At 40.0% G+C, this 23,451-nt stretch overlaps 1 protein-coding gene and 1 pseudogene across 14 annotated transcripts in view; both read right to left on the bottom strand.

Moving 5' to 3' along the window:
- The window catches only part of MICAL3 (microtubule associated monooxygenase, calponin and LIM domain containing 3), a 270,467-nt gene that overhangs the window by 226,050 nt on the left and 20,966 nt on the right, over positions 1-23,451 (bottom strand). The gene's annotated exons all lie outside the window — the stretch shown is intronic.
- Positions 9,363-10,134, bottom strand: LOC118542366 (mitochondrial import inner membrane translocase subunit Tim17-A pseudogene; annotated as a pseudogene).

The raw sequence follows: 23,451 nt of genomic DNA, 5'->3' as shown, positions 1-23,451 counted from the left end.
TGTTCTAGCTTTTGGCCATTCTTACAGGTGTGCAGTGGTATCTCATTGTTTTATTTATTTTAAAGATTTTATTTATTTATTTGTCAGAGAGGGAGAGAGAGAGCACAAGCAGGCAAAGCAGCAGGCAGAGAGAGAAGCAGGCTCCCTGCTGAGCAAGGAGCCTGATGTGGGACTCTTATCTCAGGACCCCGGGAGCTGAAGGCAGATGCTTAACTGACTAAACCACCTAGGCGTCATTCATTGTTGTTTTAATTTGTATTTCCCTGTGATGATGTGGAACATCTTCTCATATGCTTATTTTCCATCTGAATACCTTCTTTGGGAGGGGTCTGTTAAGGTCTCTGGCCCATTTTTTAACTGAATTGTTTGTTTTCTTACTGTTGTATTTTAAGGGTTCTTTGTGTATTTTGGATAATAATTCTTTATCAGATGTGTCTTTTGCAAATATTTTCTCCCAGTCCATGGCTTATCTTCTCATTCTCTTGATACTGTCTTTTGCAATTAGAAGTTTTTAATTTTAATGAACTCCAAGGTATCAATTATTTCTTTCGTGGATTGTACCTTTGGTGCTGTATCTAAAAACTCACTACCATACTCAAGATCATCCAGGTTTTCTCCTGTATTATCTTCTAGGAGTTTTGTAGTTTTGCATCTTAACATTTAGTTCTGTTATCTATTCTCAGTTGATTTTTGTGAAAGGTGTAAGATCTGTGTCTAGATTTTTTTTTTTTTTTGCATGTGGATGTCCAGTTGTTCCAGCACTGTTTTTTGAAAAGATTATCTTTGTTCATTGTATTGTCTTTGCTCCTTTGTTGCAGATCAGTTGACTATATTTATGTGGGTCTATGTCTGGGTTCTCTCAGTTCTTTTGATCTATTTGTCTTTTCTTTCATCAATACCATAGTGTCTTGATTATTGTAGCTTTATAATAAGTCTTAAGATCAGGTAGTGTCAGTCTTTTGATTTTGTTCTCCATCAATATTGTGTTGGCTATTCTATAGGGTCTTTTGCCTCTCCAAATAAACTTTAAAATCAGTGTGTCAATATCTACAAATTAACTTGTTAGGAGTTTGATTGAGATTACATTGAGTCTGTAGATCAAGTTGGGAAGAATTGACATCTTGACAGTATTGAGTCTTCTTATCCATGAACATGGAATATCTCTCCATTTATTAGTTCTTTGATTTCATTCATCAGAGTTTCATGGTTTTCCTCATATAGGTCTTATACATATTTTGTTAGATTTGGGGATGCTAATGTAAGGTATAAACATTTTTAAGACTTTCTAATCCTCCTCTCTAGTGGGGATTTCTGAATTACTGGCCCTTCCACAAGGCATTCACAATCCCATTCCACTCACACCTTTCCCAGTGTCTGGTGTGCCTGCAGTTGGCATTTGGCATTGAAGTTGTTTATTTCACAAACCCTTTGGGAAATTGGAGTTAGCTGTTTTCAGTTTTTTGTTTGTTTTATTCAGAAAACCTCAATAGCTCTTTATTATTTTAAAATGCTCTATAAGTAGCATGGCCTCTGCGTAAGAATGACCTGCAAATTAAAAAAAAAAAAAAAAAAAAAACTCTATAAGCAAGAAATAGTAGAACACTAGGCTTTAGGAAGGAAAAACTTAGGACAGAAGTGGTAAGCTTTCCAAGTTCCTATAGTAAGTCAGTGATGCTGGAACTTAAAGCTTATTCACTGTTGACTCTGGTGGTGGCCTAAGCCCCACCCTGTTATAGAAAAGCTGCCTTTGATTTCCCTCTGATCCCTGCATTTCAGTTCAGTGTTCAGCACTGACCAGATGATTAGGTGAATTTAATAATGTTGTCATAGAGGGTTGGGCTTGGATGATGAGGACTTCTGAAGAAAAGCAACTAGAGTAATAGACCTTTCGAAGGTTGAGAGATAAGACTGCTTGATGTTACTGATGATCTGCCAAGGTGAAATGCAAGGAAAGCCAGCCTAATCCTGTCTCCCTTCTTCCTTGGCAGAAGATAGCAAGAGGGAAGACATGTAGGGGAGAGTGGAGGTGGGTACAACACTGACTAGAATATCTCCAAGCCATTCATTCACTCATTCATTCATTCATTTAAAGTAAGCTTTATGCTCAATGTGGGGCTTGAAATCATGACCCTGAGATTTAAGAGTTGCATGCTCTACCAACTGAACGAGCTAGACACCCCATCTAAGCCTTTTAAGCATTTTTTATTCCCCTATAGAAGAAGTTAGGTATGGCAGGGTGAAAGGGGGATCTATTTTTGACTATTTAAAAATCTACCTTGTAAGTCCAGATTATACTGAAAGGTTTTTGCTCTTGGCTATAGGGCTAATGGCTGCTGCAAAATTGATAGGAGTGGGTACACTGTGGTAACCGATCTTTCATAAATTCTCTTATTGGGCTATGTTAGAGTAAATTTCTGAATATAAAACATAATATTTAGCACTGTTTTCACTAAAGGGAATATAAGACTAATATTTCACCAGGTAGTTTTAGATAACATACAGAATTTGGGAACTGACATTATTTTTTTTCCCAAAGATTTATTTATTTATTTATTTGACAGAGAGAGAGAGAGAGAGAGACAGCGAGAGAGGGAACACAAGCAGGGGGAGTGGGAGAGGGAGAAGCAGGTTTCCCGCTGAGCAGGGAGCACAATGTGGGGCTCGATCCCAGGACCCTGGGATCATGACCTGAGCTGAAGGCAGACGCTTAACGGCTGAGCCACCGAGGCGCCCCAGGAACTGAAATTATTGCAATTAAGTTGACAAATACTATACCTGTTGCAGCTTTTCTCTTTCACAGACTAGAGCTATGCAAAAGTAGAATGTCTATGAATGAAGATATCTACCATGTTGTTTTCAGAGTTTAATTTCTGTAAGGGAATGCCTGAGGTTCAAAATCAAAACCTTTCAAATACATGAAATTCATGTATTTGAACACAGAATTTATGTATTAGAGTTCTCCAGGGAAAAAAATGTGTAATATATGTATATGTGTATGTATATACTTATAAGAATTGGCTCACAGGGTTATGGAGGTCAAGCAGTCCTATGATCTGCCGTCTGTAAGCTGTATAACCATAAAACCCACCGTACAATTCGTTCAAGTCCAAAGGCCTGAGAACCCATGTCTGAGGAACTCTCATGTCTGAGGATCTCTCATGTCTGAAGGCAAGAGAGGATAGATGCCCCAGCTCAAGAAGAGAGAGAGAATTTGCCCTTCCTCTGCCTTTTTGTTCTGACTGGGTCTTGAACAGATTAGATGACACCCATACACATTGGTGAGGGAGGTCTTCTTTGCTCAGTTTACTGATTCAAATGCTAATCCCTTCTGGAAACACTCTCATAGACACACCCAGAAATAATATTTTACCAGCTATCTGGAAATCCCTTGGGCCAGTCAAGTTGACACATTAAATTAACCCTCACAATTTACTTGAGCATGTTACCCTGGAGTGAAAGTGATCACCCCATCTTTTTTCCCCTTCCCAGTCTTTTACCAGCTGGCTGTTTGAATTTGTGTAAGACATATTCAAATTTCTTGGGACCCAGGAAATCATTCCCAGCCCCTTTATTATTTTACAGATAAGAAAACTGGGGCCTAAAGAGCTGAAATGATTAGTTCAAGATCACACTGAATTTTATTAGTGATTTTGAAGTCTGAAAGCAGGCTGATTAAATCTGCAGGTGACAGAAAGTTAGGAAAGATAGCCAACGGAAATAGATTGAAATCTATTGCTAATATATAGATGACAATATAAACATTAAAAATGGTCTGCCTGGAATGATAGGCGAAACCCAATAAGTAGAGATTTAGCATCAATAAATACAATGGCCACACTTTCGATTGAAAAATCTATTGCACGGTATAGGCCTGCTTTGGCTAAAGTTCATGTGAAACAATATGGTGGAGTGAAGTCAACTATGTAAAACCCCAAGTGAGGAGCAGCTGCTAAAACAGTTGGTGCAACTCTGGGGCTATATTAATAGGCAGAGACTGATCTGATGTTGCAGGGAGTGTGTGGCCTGGGGCATTTGGTGCTCGTCAGGTCATATTTGTATCACTATGTGTGGTACAGGGTACAATGTTCTGAGAGGGATCTTGTAAACTGGAGTCCATCCACCAGAAGATGGTGAGGGGCCTGAGCTCTTCTCCACAGAATGAAAGGCCACAGCAGCTAGGAATGTTTAGTTTGGAGACTTCTGAAGGATATGATTACTGCCTTCAAATATCTCATGGGCTGTCAAATGAAGAAGAGGTATGTGGCTTGTTCTATGTCACTCCAAGGGCGGAAGTAGGATCATTAGGCATGATGGTCAAGGTGAAATGGATTTCTGCTCTAAGATTTTCCAACATTGCTGACTCACAACAGAATGGTCTGGAACTGTGCTCAAGGAAATGTTGGGGTGCATCCATCAGAGATCTTACAGGAGGATACTTCTCTGGGAGAAAAGTTGACTCCATGACTTCTAAGTTCCCTTTAATTCAGATTCTCTAAGGCTTCATAGGTCATTTCTCTTGTACTGCTATTTCACTCTAGCAGATAATGTTTTAATGTTTTTGACCTTCTGATTACCAAAACAATTCAGAATAGTTTGGAATATTAGAATATGTATTTAAAAAAAAAAACAAATAAAACTTTTAATGAAAAATTGAATCCAGAAGGGCCCTTGGGGAAAAGTGAGTTGCTACACTACAGAATTTAGGCACTAAATTAAATTAAAATCTAAACTTGCTCTGGGCAAAGAGAGAAATTATGATGTAGATTCTTATTGTTCAAGAAGAGGAAACTTACACTTTTACCAGTATTGGTGTTAACCTAGAATTCACAATGGGATTATAAGGTCCTTAATGACAGGGTACAAGTCCTTTACTTCATGTTAACTCTAATAACATCTATCAGAATATTTTATACAGAGTAGGTGCTCAGTATGTTTTGAATGATTTGACTTTCTTAAAGCTGGGATAGGACATTTTTTTCCTTTATTATTTTTTTCTCAGGGTCTGGTAGAAGAAGTGTCCTGGTCAGGCTCTAAGTCAGTTTTGAAACTATATTATCTTGCTCCAATGAGGTAGCCTGAACTTGGCCTATAGTAAGCCCCAGACTGCCATAGTTAGATCTCCTGGCACATATTAATGTTTTTAGAACAAGTTTCTGTCTTAAATGCATTTGTGCTGTAGACTATAGCTGCTCTCAGGTACTGGCTTCACTTCCTCTGTAGTTCTCCATTGTACCCAGTAGTAATAGTAACCAAAATTGTATTTCACTAACTTAGAACACAAGCACTATTCTATGTGTTTGTCCTACCCATTGCTCCTTTCTGTAGTTACTACTTTTAGCTCTGTTTTTCAGATGAGGAAATGGAGGTGAAGTTAAGTGACTTGCTCAAGGTCACAACTTAGTAAGGGGCAGAGCCAGAATGTGAACCTAGCATTCTGACTACAGATTTTGTGCCCCTAACCACTATGTCCTTCTATCTCTCAGCAAGGTGTCTACGTGCAATATGTATTTAATCGAGTCACTAAGGGATCAAAGTCCAAGCGAGTTTTGTCTTCTGGGTGGCAAGACACCAGGTGGTAAAGAGTTTCCTCTGCCCCTCCTCTTTCCATTGTTCCCTCTGTTCCCTGGAGACCAGCTCAGAAACCTCCCCACTGTATTTCCTTCCCCAGCCCAGTTTTCTGGGGTTGGCTACTCCCCAGCTCTGCTACCAGCTCCACGGCTCATGGCTTTGGAATGAAAGACACAAGACTTAGCTCCTTGGAGTGACTCACATCTTTTGGAGCAGTTACAGCCTGCTTTTGTGCCACTTAGCAATTCTTCCTCCCCAAACCCAACCCCTCTCCATTTTCCTAAAAATGCCAGATGGTATAAAATCAATGTGAATTTTAATATACTCTGCTTTGGAGAATTTATCAATACTTCTCCTGTCCCTTCACTGCCCCCCCCCCCAGGATAATTAGAATCACCCCATGGTATTGCAAAACAGGAAGGCCTGGGTAGTTGCTCAAGGGCATGGTGTTGTAGAAATCACTCTTCGCCTCTGACCTACAGTTAGATGCTTAATGAGAACTTTCTGATGATGACATCTCAGGTCAGGTGGAGATAGGGCTAGGAACAAGCCCTGCCTATGGCTTTGTCCAAGCCAGGGTGGAAGGGGGGCAGGTCTATGCCTGGCATCTCTTTCTTCTGTTCCTGTTAGACACAGCTAAGCCCAAGGATAGGAAGAAAAGAGGGTGTGCCCATGGGAACTTCATCTTCCTTTATGCAGTTTCCCACACATCCAGAAGTCAGCCCCTCTCCTTCATTCTAACCAGCCCAGTCACTGGCACCAAACACACTATCTGAAGTTGTATAAATCTCCATAACAGCAAATGTTCTCTATTGTAGGAGGCCTCCTGGGGCTGAGGAGTTGGGAGAGTCTCCTAGGCTTAAAGCAATAAATGAGCAAGTCAATACTCTTTTCTACCTGGACACAATGAGCCTGCATGCCTGGAAACAGCTATTGTTCTTCCATGGACTTAGTTAAATCCACTGAGACAAAAGCCAGATGGAGTACAGACTTAAGGGGTCACTCAGAGAGCATTCTGATCTTCTACTCTTGTCTGGCCCTGTTATAGGGTAGCAGAAAGAAGAAGGATAAATGAACACCAAGGATACTTTAGACCTAAAATCAGAAAGCCCACATTTGAGTTCCAGCTATTCCACCTATTAATTGTGTAACCTTGAGTAAATCAAGGTACTTCTCTAATGCACATATTTCCTCGTCTGTCAAATAGGAATAGAAATACCAGTTTCCCTCATTTTACAGGAACAAGTGAGGATCAAATGACAAGGCACATGAAAACACTTTGTATACTGTAATAGTGCTATGCAAGTGTAAAGGATTATTACAAATTATTATTTATTTTAGTTAAATAATAGTTTTATCAGTTTGATCCTCTACTTAGTTTTTTAAATTAAAGAATAGTTGACATACAATATTACATTAGTTTCAGGTGTATAACATAGTGATTTAACAAGTCTCTTCATTATGCTATTTTTGACCAGAACTGTGTAAATAGTAAAGTGGAGAGCTTTGCCCTTCTGTCACTTTCTATTCCTTGTTCTGCCCTAGGCAGGCAGGGAGCTGTGATTGGGAGGTGCAGTGCAGACTTGCAGGTAACAGATGAAGTACTGAAGAGGCAAGTACCTGTGTACTCATCATAGTAAGGGAATAGAACCAGACAGAATGCAGTCAGGTGGAGGAGATCAGTCTTGGTCACAGTAGTAGGACCATTCTAGATAGAATTGACCATCAGGTGATGTGTCAGTGTGAAGCAAAAGGTGATCTCAAGCACAGTTTGAAGCCAAGACAGACATAGCATAGAGGCCTTTTGACATGGTCTCCCTACAGAGTGGGGCTTCCTAACCTGGGCTACTCAGAAAACCCTGGTCACTTCCACTCTGGATCTTGACAGGCTGAAGTAAGCTGGAATTCCTGTGAGGGAGGATTCTTGCCTGTCTACTCAACAGACTTCATTATCACTGTCCAAATGAAAAGCTATGTCCCCTGGCAGATTTGGAATCTGCTTGTGTATCCATAGCCCCCAAGGGTTTCCAGTTCAGATTCCTAAGCAGATGACATTGACTCATTGAAAGGAAAGCTTATATTTCTGATACCAGAAACTTCATCCTTAATGAATCCTAGCTGCTTTCTGTGTCTAGGACAAGAGTTCTAGCAGTAAGGATGCTGTTGTTACCCAGGCTAATCTCTTAAGATGCTTAAGGAAAAGAAAATCAGGAAGCTCAAAGGAGAACAGTGCAGAGGGTTCAAATCATTCTCAAACTAGCCTGTCAATCCTTAGAGAGTTAAGCATAATGGATAACTAAGGGCAGAACACAGGATCTTGGGTCCCAAATTCATATTCACCTGTTCTTAGAGGTGATTTTGTAGATTAAAAAAGCAAAAACCAAAACCAAAACCAACTGGAGCCCTACAAGTGATTTTCCAAAGAGGATTATTGAGAAGGCTTAATGATTTCAGTAAAGAACTCAAGAAATGAAGACTCTGGTCCTCCTGAAGTATCCAAAATGAGAAAAATAAACCCTTAATTAATGAGTTTTTGGCTTAAGTCAGGGGTTACAAATTGGTCATGAGCCATGTATGGTCAGCAGGTATGTTCTATTTGAACATTTTGTTACACATACCCCATGTTGTAAGGGCAATTTAACAGACACTGGGAATTATTTGGTTGAAACATACTCTATGGACACTTAATAAGACTAAGAAAACAGTGAGAGCAGGGCCTCTGATTGGGCACACCAGGGTATTTGATGAGAAAGCTGAGTTTATAATCTGGTTTGAGGAAATGTGATTCATGCGTATGGAGGGAACTAACCCTACCGTGAGCAGCAGATGGCCAGTGGGGTTGAGTGATAGGAACATGGACCAGTAGAGTTCTGCAGAGGGAGAGCTCACTCTGAGCTCACACTGATGCAGTGTTTGGAAATGAGGGTGGTGGTGGAGAGGTACATTCTGGGGTAGGGGAATGAGCAAGCTGACACTTGGAGGCAGGAAATCTCCAGGTATATTCAGAAGACAATGAGCAGGCTGAGGCAGAGAATTTGAGTTGGAGAGAAATGGGAGATCTTGAATGAAGATGAGTAGAAATCCTCTCTCTGAGTCTAAAACTTATGGAATTAAATGTCTTCTGATTAAAAGAATGGTCTTTGGGGGTGAGAGTTAAAGGAACCAGGTAGCCAGAAGCATGGGCTGCCTGTGGCTTAACTCCTCTGCTATCCGTCTTTCCTCTCTATTGCTGAGCTACCTATAGGGATCCCCCACCCAGGTCCCTCCTTGGGAGACAGAGACCTTCTCAGCCTGGTTAACCAGACAGTGGCTAATAGGGATCATCGTCCTCATCAGGAGGGTGAGGGGAGCCTGTGAAGAAGGCTGAGAGTGGCAAGATTGTAGCTGACATCATGAGGCAGCTGGAGGCCTGCCAGCAAGAATGTGTCCACTTTACTTGCTTTTCATCCTGACCAAAAACACAGTCAAATTTCAGTTCAAAGCCCTTCCCTCTGCCCCATCTCCCGCCTGACACATACACATATACACACTGATATATATATATATCAACCTCTGTAGATGCGTTGTCCCCCATGTGTGCATATCAGGCATACCATATACATAAGCAGATATATAACCTGAACCAGCAGACTTAAACTACACACATACTTACACAAGAGTGTGTATATATATCATATATATATATGCTTTTATATAAAAATATGTGTAATATATGATATATATGATATATATTAACACTATTAACTTTTTTTTTTTTTTTTGCCCTTTGGTCCTTCATCTTCTAAGCATTTATTACATTTTCTTTTAAAGATATTAGACATTTATTTTTATCACAAATGCAATCCAAGTGTGAATAAATAAATGTATTACATTTAACATCTGCCCTCCCCCCTCCATGTTCCCATAGAAAAAAGAGCTAAGGTGTCTCTTCAAAGCCTATTTGGCCATGGCTGTCCCACCTATGGTTTTAAAAACAGACTGTGACTTATCTTCTGAGATTCCTTCTTGAACTACAGCTCATTCTGTTAAAGAAATCCTGGGAAAGAAGTCCTATTGATATTGTCGATAGTCTCCAAAAGGTGAGGATGGTAACTGGGCTGAAGGCAACTGAGAAGGGTCTTCAGCAAACTGAGGACCATTGGGAAATTGTGCAGAGGCGAATCTTGTCAACAAGATACCAGCTCCTTCAATTAAAGCTAGGAGAATGCCACCCATCGCGGCTGACCCAACCATGGCCACTGGTCCATTTCTTGCTGCCAGTATGGCTCCTGTTAAGGCACCACTTGTGATGGAGTTCCAGGGATCTTCTTTCTCTCCGACTTGAACCATACTGCAGTCAATCATGGAAAATAAACCTCCCCAAACTGCAAAGCTACCTCCCAACTGTGGAGCCCTGGTTTTAATAGCTGTCAGACTCCCTCGTAGTCTGTGGTTTACTCCCACTGGAGAATTGCGAAAACCTTTTATTGCTTGAAAGATACCACCACCTATGGTACCCATCGTAAAGGCCCCACCACAATCATCGACAATTCGCCAAGGGCAAGGTTCTCGCGCCTACTCCTCCATCTTGACTCCACCTGCGCGAGTGATGCCGGGCAAGTTGGGTGGAGCCTGACCCCAGCGGCCACTATTAACTATTTTAATTACTGTTAACATTATAATCACTATTATAATTACTATTAACATATATAATATATTCTATATAAATATATAATTATATACATAATATATAATATATAAATAATATATAAACATATACTATATGTGTAATATTTATATATATAGGCATATATATATGATTCTTTTTCAGAATACTGAAAGTCAGAAGCATGGTGTCACATAAGGAAGATGCAAGCTTCAAATAAATCTGTAATCCCTCCTAGTATTTTATTTGGTCTAGAAAAAACCTGTACGGTTCCATGTGCCAACCCCTCCACTCCCTCTCCCTCCTGAGATTTCCAGGACCATTTGCCACTTCTCTCTCTTTCCTTGTTCTCTAGTTCTCATCAGATTGGCTAACATTATAGGCATTCCATGTTCTGACGGCCTCTTTGTGAACATGCAGGGAGAAGAACTGATCTAGCTTATGGCAAATTTAGCTCACAAGCCTATCTCCTATTTGCTTCCTTGGGATATCACTTAGCTGTTAGATCTGTTAGTCACCCCTTCACTCAGAGGCATGAGACTCTTCCTTCCTTATTCCACCATAGGGTCTCCCCTGACCTGATAAAAGCCTGTGAACTCCAAGAGGAAGACCAGAGAATCCTCTCATTTTAAAGAGAAGACCTCAGTGTCCCCCCAAAGTTCTACTATGGAGTGACCTACTTGACAAAGCACTTTGCTTGTGAGAAAAAGTCGTTAAATCTTCATCTCCGTGTGTTAGTCAGGGTATGATTTTTCTGTAACAACTTTCCTAGAGCTGATCTAACAATATTTATGGTATATATATTATGGATACAGTATAAGGATATAAAAGAAAAAGAATATGGTGTCCATTCCCTCTAGGAACTCACATTTTCACTCAGGAGACAAGACATCTCCAGAATATATCTTTAATTTGTCCACTACTTTCCACTCTTCTGGTATAAGCAACTGTCATCTCTTTGCTTGGGCCTACCAAACACTTAATCCTTGCTCCCTCTTGAATTCATCCTGTCAAAAGAGTGATGTCTTTTTTTTTTTCTTTTTTTTATTGTGGTAAAATATACATAACATTCAACTTACCATTTTAACCAATTAAAAAATTGTGGTAAAAAACACATAACATAGGGGCACCTGGGTGGCTCAGTTGGTTAAGCGTCTGCCTTCGGCTTGGGTCATGATCACAGGGTTCTGGGATGGAGCCCCACGTCAGGCTCCTTGCTCAGCCGGGAGCCTGCTTCTCCATCTCCCTCTAACCCTCCCCCCCGCTCGTGCTCTCTCTCACTTGCTCTCTCTCAAGTAAATAAATACAATCTTTAAAAAAAAAACAAACACATAACATTTACCATCTTAAACACTTTTATGTGTATAGTACAATAGTGTTAACTGTATGCACATTGTATAACATCTCTAGTACTTTCCATCTTGCAAAACTGAAACTCTATACCCATCAAACAACTCCTCATATCTCCCCTCCCCCAGGCCCTGGAAATCACCATTCAACTTTCTGTTTTCTTTCTTTCTTTCTTTTTTTTAAAGATTTTATTTATTTATTTGACAGAGAGAGACACAGAGAGAGAGGGAACACAAGCAGGGGGAGGGGCAGGGGCAGAGGGAGAAGCAGGCTTCCCGCTGAGCAGGGAGCCCGATGTGGGGCTCGATCCCAGGACCCTGGGATCATGACCTGAGCTGAAGGCAGATGCTTAATGACTGAGCCACCCAGGCACCCCAACTTTCTGTTTTCAAGAATTCGACTACTTTAGATAGTAGTCGAATCATATAAGTGGAATCAAGCAGTATGTGTGTGTGTGTGTGTGTCTGTGTGTGTGTGAGATTGGCTTATTTTGCTAGGCATAATGTCTTCAAGTTTCATCCATGTTGTAGCCTGTGACAGAATTTCCTTCTTTTTAAAAGCTGAATAATATTCCATTGTATGTATATTTTTTCTTTATCCATTCCTCTATCAGTGGACATTTAGGTTACTTTCACCTCTTGGCTTTGGGTGAAAAATGTTGCAATAACATGGGTGTGCAAATATCTCTTTGAGATCCTGTTTTTAATTCCTTTGGATATATACTCAGAAGTAGGGTTGCTGGATCATATGGTAATTCTATTCAATTTTTTGAGGAACCTCTGTATTGTTTTCCACAGCAGCTGTACCATTTTACATTGGGGGTGAGAGTTAAAGGAACCAGGTAGCCAGAAGCATGGGCTACCTCCGATTTCTCCACATCTTCACCAACACTTCTGTTCTTTTCTTTTTGTTTTTTTCCTTTTTGATAGTGGTTATCCTAGTGGGCATGAGGTGATATCTCATTGTGGTTTTGATTTGCATTTCCCTGATGATTAGTGATGCTAAGTATATTTTCACGTGTTTTTTTTATCATTTGAATATCTTCTTTGGGAGAAATGTCTAATCAAGTCCTCTGACCATTTTTAAATCAGGCTGTTTGTTTTTTTGCGTGTTGAGTTGTAAGAGTTCTATGTATATATTGGACATTAACTCCTTATCAGATACATGGTTTGTAAATATTGCCTCCCATTCCATATGTTGCTTTTTCAGTCTGTTGATTGTTTCCTTTGCTGCACTGAAGTTTAATGTTGTTCTATTTGCCTATTTTTGCTTTTGTTGCCTGGACTTTTAGTGGCATATCCAAGAAATCAGTGCCTAACCCAATATCATGAAGTTTTCCCTATGCTTTTTCCTAGGAGTTTTATAGTTTTTGGTCTTACAGTTAAGTTTTTAATCCATTTTGAATTAATTTGTGTATATTGTGTAAAGTAAGGGTCCAACTTCATTCTTTTGCATGCGGATATCTAGTTTCCCCAGCACCATTTGTTGAAGAGACTATCCTTTCCCCATTGCATGGTCTTGACATCCTTGTTGAAGATCATTAGACCATATATGGGGGAGGAGGGCATTTGGGGATTCTATTTTGTTTTGTTGGTCCACGTATGTCTTTATGCCAGTACCATACTGTTTTGATTACTGTAGTTTTGTAATATAGTTTGAAATCAGGATGTGTTATCACTCCGGCTTTGTTTTTCTTTCTCAAGATTGTTTTGGCTATTCAGAGTCCTTTGAGATCATTTAAGCCATTTTTAAATGTGCAATTCATTGGCATTAAGTACATTCATCATGCTGTACAACCACCACCACTACCCATGTTCAGAAATTTTTTCATTACTCCAAACTGAAACTCTGTACCCATGACCAATAATTCCCCATTCTCCATCCCGCCCCACCCACACCTGGTAACCACTATTCTTCTTTCTGTCTCAGTGAATTTACCTATTCTAGGTACCTCATAAATAAGTAGAATCATACAATATTGTCCTTATGTGTTGGCCGATTTTACTTAGCATAATGTCCTCAAGATTCATTCACCTTGTAGCATGTGTCAGAATTTCCTTCCTTTTTAAGGCTGAATATTGGTCCATTGTATGAACACACCAAATTTTGTTTATTCACTTATACAGGATGGACAAGAGTGATATTTTATAAACAAAAATCACATCATTCCTCTCTACCTTAAGGTGCTTCTTAATGCTCTTGGGATAAAGTACAAAATCCTTCTGGCCCTGCCTGATGGGACCTCTGCTTACTTCACCAGCCTTGTCTTCTGCCATTCACTCCACACCACTTTTTATTTATTTTCTCTTTCTTTCTTTCTTTCTTTCTTCTTTCTTTCTTTCTTTCTTTCTTTCTTTCTTTCTTTCTTTCTTTCTTTCTTTTAGATTTTATTTATTTATTTGAGAGAGAGAATGAGAGAGAGAGAGCATGAGAGGGGGGAGGGTCAGAGGGAGAAGCAGACACCCTGCTGAGCAGGGAGCCTGATATGGGGCTCAATCCCGGGACTCCAGGATCATGACCTGAGCCGAAGGCAGCCGCTTAACCAACTGAGCCACCCAGGCACCCCTTTATTTATTTTCTTCAATAAGCCTCACATCTTCCTTACTTAGTCTTCCACACATGTTGTTTTCCCTCTGCATCAAACAGATTTCCCTCCCACTTCACTCACACCACCTTTGTCTAGCTAACTCCTAGTCAACCTCCAGATCTCAGCTGAGACTTCTCAAGGAAGCCTTCCCTGACCTCTTTGAGAAGGTTCCCCTGCCATTAGTGCTTGTGACACCTGCATCCCTTAGGAGAAGCACTAATCACAGTGATGAGGGAGCAAAAGGCAAGCTGAGGGCAAAGCACAAGTTAACACCCTGGACCACCCCCCACCCCAGGTGGGATGTGTGTGACATTCCTCAGGCACTCCTGGCTGCCCAAGAACAAAGGAAAGGGAAAAACAAGTGGTTAACTGATAGAGATCATAGTCATTCAGGACATGAGTCTCCATCAGTTTGCAACTGTCCTAATGATTTACAAGAAAAAGCAATCTCCAGAAACCTATAGACTCAATTTCCTGGAGCCCCAACATCACCCTCCCCTCCATAGGATAGAAAATCTTACATATCAGTCACTCCTCACAACCCCAGTGCAGCTCTTTCTGCCCATGTGTCCTGTCCCTACAGTTTAACAAAACTACCTTTTTGCACCAAAGACATCTCAAGAATTCTTTCTTGGCTGTTGGCTCCAACTCCACCACTTCAAGCCACATCAACAGTTGTAGATAATTAGTTCAAACCCATCGTCTTTACTCATACCATGAGAATTCATCTCCACCCCCCCCCCCCCGCCATACCATTGAAATACTCCTTCATCAGGGAGTGAAAGGTGGAGAAAAAAAGGTCATCTTGGGACTATGGAGTTTGCAGTGTGCAGGGGCCTTCTCTACTGATACACAGGCTGCCTATTAGTGAACAAAGACCCTGCACTAGAAGCTACTACTATAAGGTCCTCTTGCTACCTCATCCCAGCATGTCCAATTTAGGTCCTCATACCTCTGCCTGCTGCACTCCCCCTTAACCCCCTTCTCTCCTTTCATTGATGCTTCTTAGGTTTCTTCATTTCCTGCCCATTAGCCATTTTCAATGCAGGATTTGTCTCTCACCTTCAACATGTTCACATCAACTTTTCAAGAAAGTTTCCTTATCAAGCCAAACTGTGAATCACAACTCACTATTTCTAGAAATATGTGCGTTTCACTTGATTCTCAGCCTTGAAGAAGGATTCTAACCTTAGCAGAGAGGAAGTTAAATAGTTCAAATCAGTCCTTGTCAATAAATATCTATTTAGCTTCCACTATATGCTAGACATGATGCTAGGCTCTGGGGAAACAAAAATGAACCAAAAATGGTAATCCTTGCTTTGAGGCAGTTAAGTGATGAAAATGTACACATAAACAGATACTTTTAATCTAATATCATTATGGCTATGATATAAGTATGCAGGGATCCTTGGACCAGGCTGGGCATAAAGGGAAAGCCTCCTGGGCGAGAAACATCTGAGTTGTCTTGAAGGGTAAGTAAATATAATTAAGGTGAAGAAAGGTGGGAAGGGCATTGCAAAGGCTCTGACTTGTGAAATAACACAGTGAGTATGAGGGCAGACTACAAGCAATTTGACTACTAGAACATAAGGAATCAGTGGAATGGTGGGAGAGAATATTGAAGTACTAGGAAGAGCCAGGTTAGAGAGGACCTTTGAGCATAAATTTCATTCTGTGGGATAATGTGGACCCATTAAAAAATTTCAAGTAGCGTAGTAACATGGTTAAGGTCTGAGTTTTAAACAGACCTAGCTACAGGTGGAATGAACCTTAGGATATACTGTTAAGTGAGAGAAGTATGATACAGAATGGTGTATATAATATACTATATATAGTATATATATATATATATAATATACCATTTATGCTAATAAAATATTATACAGACATATATATGCATGTATGTATGTACATGTACTGGGAAATGCATAGATTACCTATGTAAGTATATTCAAGAAGCAAGAGTTGTCTTGGGTAAGAGAGCTGGATGGCTGGAGACAGAGATGAAAAGGCGACTTATTTTTCAGTGGATACACTTTTGTACTTTTTATTACTTATTAAGAATGAATTTAGGCTTGCTTAGGAGTGGTCTTTAAAGATGGTGATATAGGAGGTTCCTGAATCCCCTCCTCCCCTGGACACACCAAATGAAGAGCTACGCACAAAGCAGTTCCCTCTGACAGCAATCCAGAACTGGCTGAGTAATTTCTATACATCAGGCGAACAAGAAAATATCCATATCAGAATAGATAGGAAAGGCTGAGATACACTCTTACCATAAATCCCACCACCAGCACAATGCCATACAATCGGGAGGGAACCCCTAATTCTAAGCTTCTCCTCAAGGAGTGAAGTGTTTTAAGATTTTCAAGCAGTAGATAGGCCCCCAAAATATCTACCTCTGAAAGCCAATGGGGCTTGAGTTCATGAGACCTACAAGACTACAGTGAAAGAAAGAAGCAGTTATTAATAGACCTGAGCACTCTCTCTTGCTATCACCTTAGGATTCAGTGCAGGGGGAGCCAGCAAAACCTGCTAATCTCCCAGCCTTTCCCTGAACAGGGTCCATCTACATTCTTTCTTTAAGGTAGAGCATGAGACTCTTGATCTCAGGGTTATGAGTTTAAGCCCCACATTGGGCATGGAGCCTACTTAAAAAAAAAAAAAAAAAAGGTAAAAAAAATTGTTGCCTTTGGGTCAAAACTTCTAATTTAGCAGGCATCTAGGGGCTGAATACAGTCATCTCCAAAGACCAGGGAAGCTGGTAGACACATCCCCTGCCTTCTACCTCCTGCTTGTCCCAAATCACCATATCTCCCTGAATGAAGCTTGTATACATGTCTGCACCCTACTTTTATGGGTACCACCTGAGAGATGGATCCACAGATCACCTGGCTCTGATAGCCAATGGGACTTCCATTCAGGAGTCCCACAGGACAGTAGCAAACAAAGAAGCAGTTCTTAACTGGCTATCCCCCCAGGACTCAGTGCAGAGGGAGAAGGCAGAAATGCCCACCTCTCAGTTTTTCCCTAAAAGGGGTCTATTTGCATACTTTAAAAGCTGCTGCCTGAGGGTCAGGCTTCTAATTTAGCACACAGCTAGGGGCTAACTGCAATCCTTTCCAGAGACCAGGGAAAGCCTGCGGACATCTCCTCTGTCCTCTCCCTCTAGCCTGCTTCAAGTCATCAGTATCTCCCTGGAAGGAGCTTGTATGCATGTCTTACGCCCAGCTTTTGTGGCTGCCACCTGAGTAATGGGCCCCCAGATCACCTGACTCTGCTAGCCAATGGGGCATGCATTCAGGAGTCCCATGGTACTATTAAAAACAAAGAAATTCTTAATAGGCTCAGGACCACACTCTCACCCATGGTTATACACCCAGGGCCCAGCAGAGAGGCAACAGACAAAAATGCCCACTTTCCAGTTTCTCCCTGGAAGGGACCTAATCACACACTTTCCCGGCAGCTACCTGACTGGCTTCCAAACAGCCTGTATCTAGGTATTGACTGTGATCATTCCCTTTGGGACACTTATGGGTCTTGGCATACCTTCAACTATTGGGAGCCATTAAGAGCAAAGAAGGTAGCTTGGACAATCACAAAGATTTGAGAGACAACAAGGAACACTGGCCAGGCTAATTGGTGAGGTTCATCTCCCACACAAGGCTATTCTTTCAAAACTGGGAGAGGTTGCTGTTTTATTTAACACACAGAAATCAACACAGAGAGTCAAAGAAAATTAAGAAACAGAGAAATATGTTCCAAGCAAAAGAACAAGATAAAACTCTAGAAACACATCTAATGAAACAGATAAATGACTTACCTGATAGAGAGTTCAAAATAACAGTCATAAAGATGCTCACTGAGGTCAAGACAACACATGAACAAAATGAGAATTTCAACAAAAAGATAGAAAATATAAAAAAGTACCAAACAGAAATCATTAAGCTGAGGAATATAACTGAACAGAAAATTTAATACAGAGTTTGAGCATCAGTCTAAACTAGAAGACAAGGCATTGGAATTCATCCAATTAGAGGAGCAAAAAACAAAAAGAGTGAAAATAGCTTAAAGGACTTAAAGGATACCATAAAGTGAATGTGTAGGGGTCCCAGAACAAAAAGAGAGATTAAAGGGGCAGAAAGCTTATTCAAATGAACAGTGGCTGCAAAATTCCCTAACCTGGGGAAAGAAACAGATATCCAGATCCAGGAAGTCCAGAGAGTTCCCAGAAAAATGAATTATAATTAAATTGTCAAAAGTCAAAGATGACAGAATTTTAAAAGCAGCAAGAGAAAAACAACTGATTATGTACAAGGGAACTTCCATAAGATTATCAGCATATTTTTCAGCAAAAACTTTGCAAGCCAGAAGTGAGTGGGAGGAGGGGTGCCTGGCTGGCTCAGTCATTGGAGCATCCAACTCTTGATCTTGGGGTTGTGAGTTTGAGCCCCACATTAGGTGTAGAGATCTTAAAAAAAAAAAAAAAAAAAGGAGTGGGATGATAGATTCAAAGTACTGAAAGAAAAAAAAAAAACTGCCAACCAGGAATACTCCACCTGGCAAAGTTGTCTTTCAGAACTGAAGGAGAGACAAAGACTTTTCCAGACAAGGAAAAGCTGACAGAGTTCATCTCCAGTAGACTGCCCTTGCAAGAAATGTTAAAGGAAGTTCTTCAGGTTGAAAGGAAAAATGCTAATTAGTAACATGAGATAATATGAAAGTATAAAACTCACTGGTTAAGATAAATATATAGTTAAGTTTAGAATACTCTAATGTTGTAATGGTGGTGGGGAAATCACTTATAATTCTAGTATAAAGGTTAAAGACAAGGGGCACCTGTGTGGCTCAGATGGTTAAGTGACTACCTTTGGCTCAGGTCATGATCCCGGGTCCTGGAATCGAGCCCCGCATCAGGCTCCCTGCTCAGCGGGGAGTCTGATTCTCCCTCTCCCTCTGCTGCTCCCCCTGCTTGTGCTTTCTCTCTCTCAAATAAATAAATAAAATCTTTAAAAAAGTTAAAGACAAATGTATTAAAATAACTATAACTGTAATAATTTATTAATGGATACACAATGTAAAAAAGAATTGTGACATCAAAAACAAAATGGTTGAGGGTGGTGTAAGAATATAGAGCTTTTGTATGCAAAGTTAAGTTGTTATCAGCTTAAAATAGACCGTTATAAATATAAAATGTTTTATATAAAACATAGTAACCACAAAGCAAAAACCTATAGTAGATACATAAAAGAGAAAGAAAAAGGAGTCAAAGCATACTACCAGAGAAAATCATCAAATCACAAAGGAAGAGAGCACTAGAGGAAGAAAGGAAAAAAGGAATTAGAAAACAACCAGAATTCAATTAACAAATGTCAAAGGTAAGTCTATATCTATCAATAATTGCTGTAAATGTAAATGGACTAAATTATCCAATCAAAAGATACAGTGTAGCTGAATGGATAAACAAAAAGACCCAACTATATGCTGCCTACATGAGCCTCACTTCAGATGTTAAGGACACACACAGACTGAAAGCAAAGGATGGAAAAAGATATTCCATTGAAAGTGGAAGAATTAATATTGTTAAAATATCCATACTACCCAAGATAATCTACAGGTTCAATGTAATTCTTATCAAAATTTCAATGGCATTTTTCACAGAAATAGAAAAAAACAATCCTAAAAGTGATATTGAACCGCAAAAGCCCTGAATAGATAAAGCTATCTTGAGAAAGAAGAGCAAAGCTGGAGTCATCACAGTTCCTAATTTCAAACTATATTACAAAGATACAGTAATCAAAACAGTATAGTATTGGCAAAAAAAAAAAACCCCAGATACATAGGTGAGTGGAACAGAATAGAAAGCCCAGACATAAACCCACACATATACAATCCATTAATTTATGACAAAGAAGCCAAGAATATACAGTGGGGGAAGGATAATCTCTTCAATAAATGGTGTTAAGATAACAGGATATACACATGCAAAAGAATGAAACCAGACTATCTTACATCATACACAAAAATCACCTCAAAATGGATTAAAGACTGAGATACAAAACCTGAAATTATGAAACCCCTAGAAGAAAAAATAGGGGGTAAATCCATTGGTCATGGCAAAGATTTTTTGGATTTGACAGCAAAGGCAAAGGCAACAAAAGCAAAAATAAACAAGCGGGACTACATCAAACTAAAAAGCTTCTTCACAGCAAAGAAAACCATCAACAAAATGAAAAGGCAATCTAATAGATAGGAGAAAATATTTGCAGCTCATATATCTGATAAGGAGTTAATATCCAAAATGTGTATGAAACTCTTACAACTCGGGATGCCTGAGTGGCTCAGTCGGTTAAGCATCTGCCTTTGGGTCATGTTCCCAGGGTTCTGGGATCGAGTTCCACATCGGGCTCCTTGCTTAGTGGGGAGCCTACTTCTCCCTCTGCCTCTGCCTGCCGCTCCCCTTGCTTGTGTTCAATCTCTCTCTCTCTGACAAATAAATAAATAAAATCTTTATTAAAAAAAAAACTCTTACAACTCAATATAAAAAAAAATTCAACAAAACAACAAAACAAAATAAATAAAAAAATAAAAACCAAAACCAAAATAAACCCCAAGCAACCTGATTAAAAAATAAGCAGAGGATCTTGGCCAAAATTTAGAAGATGCTGTGAATATCATTTTGAACTAGTGTAAATGTATGAAAGATAAAACCTTTAAAAAATAGACAGAGGAACTGAATAGACTGAGTAGATATTTTTCCAAAGAAGGCATACAAATGGCCATCAGGTACCTGAAAAGGTGCTTAACATTCCTAATAATCAGGGAAATGCAAATCTAAGACACAATGAGATATCACCTTATATTTGTTAGAATACCTGTCATCAAAAAGGCAAGAGATAACAAGTGTTTGGTGAGGTGTGGAGAAAAGAGAATGCTTATGCATTGTTGGTGGGATTGTAAATTGGTACAGTCACTATGTAAACTAGAGTTTAAAAGTAAAAATGGAGCTATGATATGATCCAGCAATTCCACTTCTGGGTAAATATCCAAAGGAAATGGAAACATCATCTCAAAGAGATATTTGCACCTCCATGTTCACTGCAGCATTTAGTCACCGTAGTCAAGATATGGAAACAGCCTAAGTGTCTGTCAATGGATGAATGGAAAAAGAAGATGTGGCACATGCGTGTGCGTGCACACACACACACGGAATATTATTCAGCTATGAAAAAGACGGAAAATCTTCCATTTGCAACAACATGGATGGACCTTGAAGTCATTATGCTATGTGAAATAATTCAGACAGAGAAAGACAAATACTGCATGATATCACTTACATGTGGAATCTAAATAAGCTGAACCCATAGGAACAGACTAGACTGGCAGCTGCCAGGGGCTGGGGGTGGGGAAAATGGGGGCATGTTGGTCCAATTGTAAGATGAATAAGTTCTGGAGATCTACTGTATAGCATGATGATTATAGCTAATAATACTGTATTATATACTTTAAAGTTGCTAAGAGAGTAGGTCTTAAATGTTCTCATACACACACACACACACACACACACACACAAAATAGTAATTATGTGATGTGATGGAGGTATTAGCTAATGGTATGGTGGTAATCATTTTGCAATATATAATTATATCAAATCAACACATTGAACACCTTAAACTTATACAATGTTATATGCCAATTATTATGCCTCAATAAAGCTGGAAAAAAGTGAATTTATAATTAACTATCATTGTCAGTTAAGAGGCTTCATGAATTTTCAATAAAAGTCTGTGTCTTTTAGGGGCACCTGGCTGGCTTAGTCAGAAGGGCATGCGACTCTTGATCCCATGTAGGGTATAGAGATTACTTAAATAACACCTAAAAAAAAGTCTGTGTTTTTTAAAGTAAACCTAGTCATGAGTTAAGGAAAGTGGCAGAGGATGATGGCCGTGCTACACATTTGGTTGTCATCCTTGTTAATAGTTTTATTATTTTTTTGTACCTGGTTTTTGGAGCATTAATATATACTGTTGAATAAAGTTAATCACTGTTCATTAATTACTTAAATATAATTATTGGTACAAAGACAGTAGAGAAAAAAATGGCCTGCACACAAAACTTAATAAAACAGAAAGAGTATTAGAGGCAAGACAACCAGAAAAGAGGTGCTATAACTATCTAGGCAAGAAATCCTTAGGGCCTCAAAGATGCCAAGTTAGTAGGGAGGAGAGGAGGACATGGAAGAGAAAGAAATTGGTTGAGAGCAGGGACTCGAGATAATGGGTATTTTTTTTTTTTTAAGATTGTATTTATTCATTTGAGAGAGAGAGTGAGCGAGCGAGAGAGAGAGAGCACAAGCAGGGGAAGGGGCAGAGGAAGAGGGAGAAGCAGGCTCCCAGGTGAGCAGGGAGCCCAACGAAGGGCTCGATCCCAGGACCCCGAGGTGGGGCTTGATCCCAGGACCGCAGGATCACGACCTGAGCCAAAGGCAGACACTTAACCAACTGAGCCACCCAGACACCCCAATAATGTGTATTGTTGGCAGGGGATGGTCTGGGCATCTGTGGCATCAAACTGGGCACAGTTTTGATATGGTGGAAAAAAACAACTGGATTTGGGGTACAAGACTTGGACTTGAGTCTCTGCTACTTATTTGAATGACTTCGGGCATGCTCCCTCTCCCTCTGTCTGCCGCTCCCCCAGCTTGTGCTCGCCCTCTGTGTCAAATAAATAAATAAAATCTTAAAAAAAAAAAAAAAGGAAAAGGATATGGAGAGCCCATTTGTTCTGGGACAGAGATTGTTGGTTGCCGAACCATTACCCACTCTCTTCTTGTGTGTCACTAACTGAATCCTGACTTTATTTGGGTGGCAATGTTCTCAGCTATAAAGTACATTTCTCAGCCTCCTTTGCAAATGGAGCTGCCCAGTTAGGTATAAGAAGAATATCTGGATTAAAAAAGAAGAATATTTGTTTTTTGTTTTGGTTTAAAGATTTTATTTACTCATTTGACAGAGAGAGACATGCAAGACAGGGAACACGAGCAGGAGGAGTGGGAGAGGGAGAAGCAGGCTTCCCGCTGAGCAGGGAGCCCGATGTGGGGCTCGATCCCAGGACTCTGGGATCATGACCCAAGCCGAAGGCAGACGCTTAACGGCTGAGCCACTCAGGCGCCCCAAGAAGAAGAATATTTGGGTAGTACTTCTGGTGAAGCTGTTTAATGAGGACTAACTCAGTTGTGAGGACTGTTCTTTTGTCCTGACCATACTTTTACTTTCTACTCCTGGGAACATGATGTGATGAC

This window comes from Halichoerus grypus, chromosome 6, assembly GCF_964656455.1.
Source record: "Halichoerus grypus chromosome 6, mHalGry1.hap1.1, whole genome shotgun sequence".
NCBI classification, from domain to species: Eukaryota; Metazoa; Chordata; class Mammalia; order Carnivora; family Phocidae; genus Halichoerus; species Halichoerus grypus.
The sequence above is the reverse complement of the archived record's forward strand: the minus strand, read 5'-3'. Positions and strand labels throughout refer to the sequence as shown.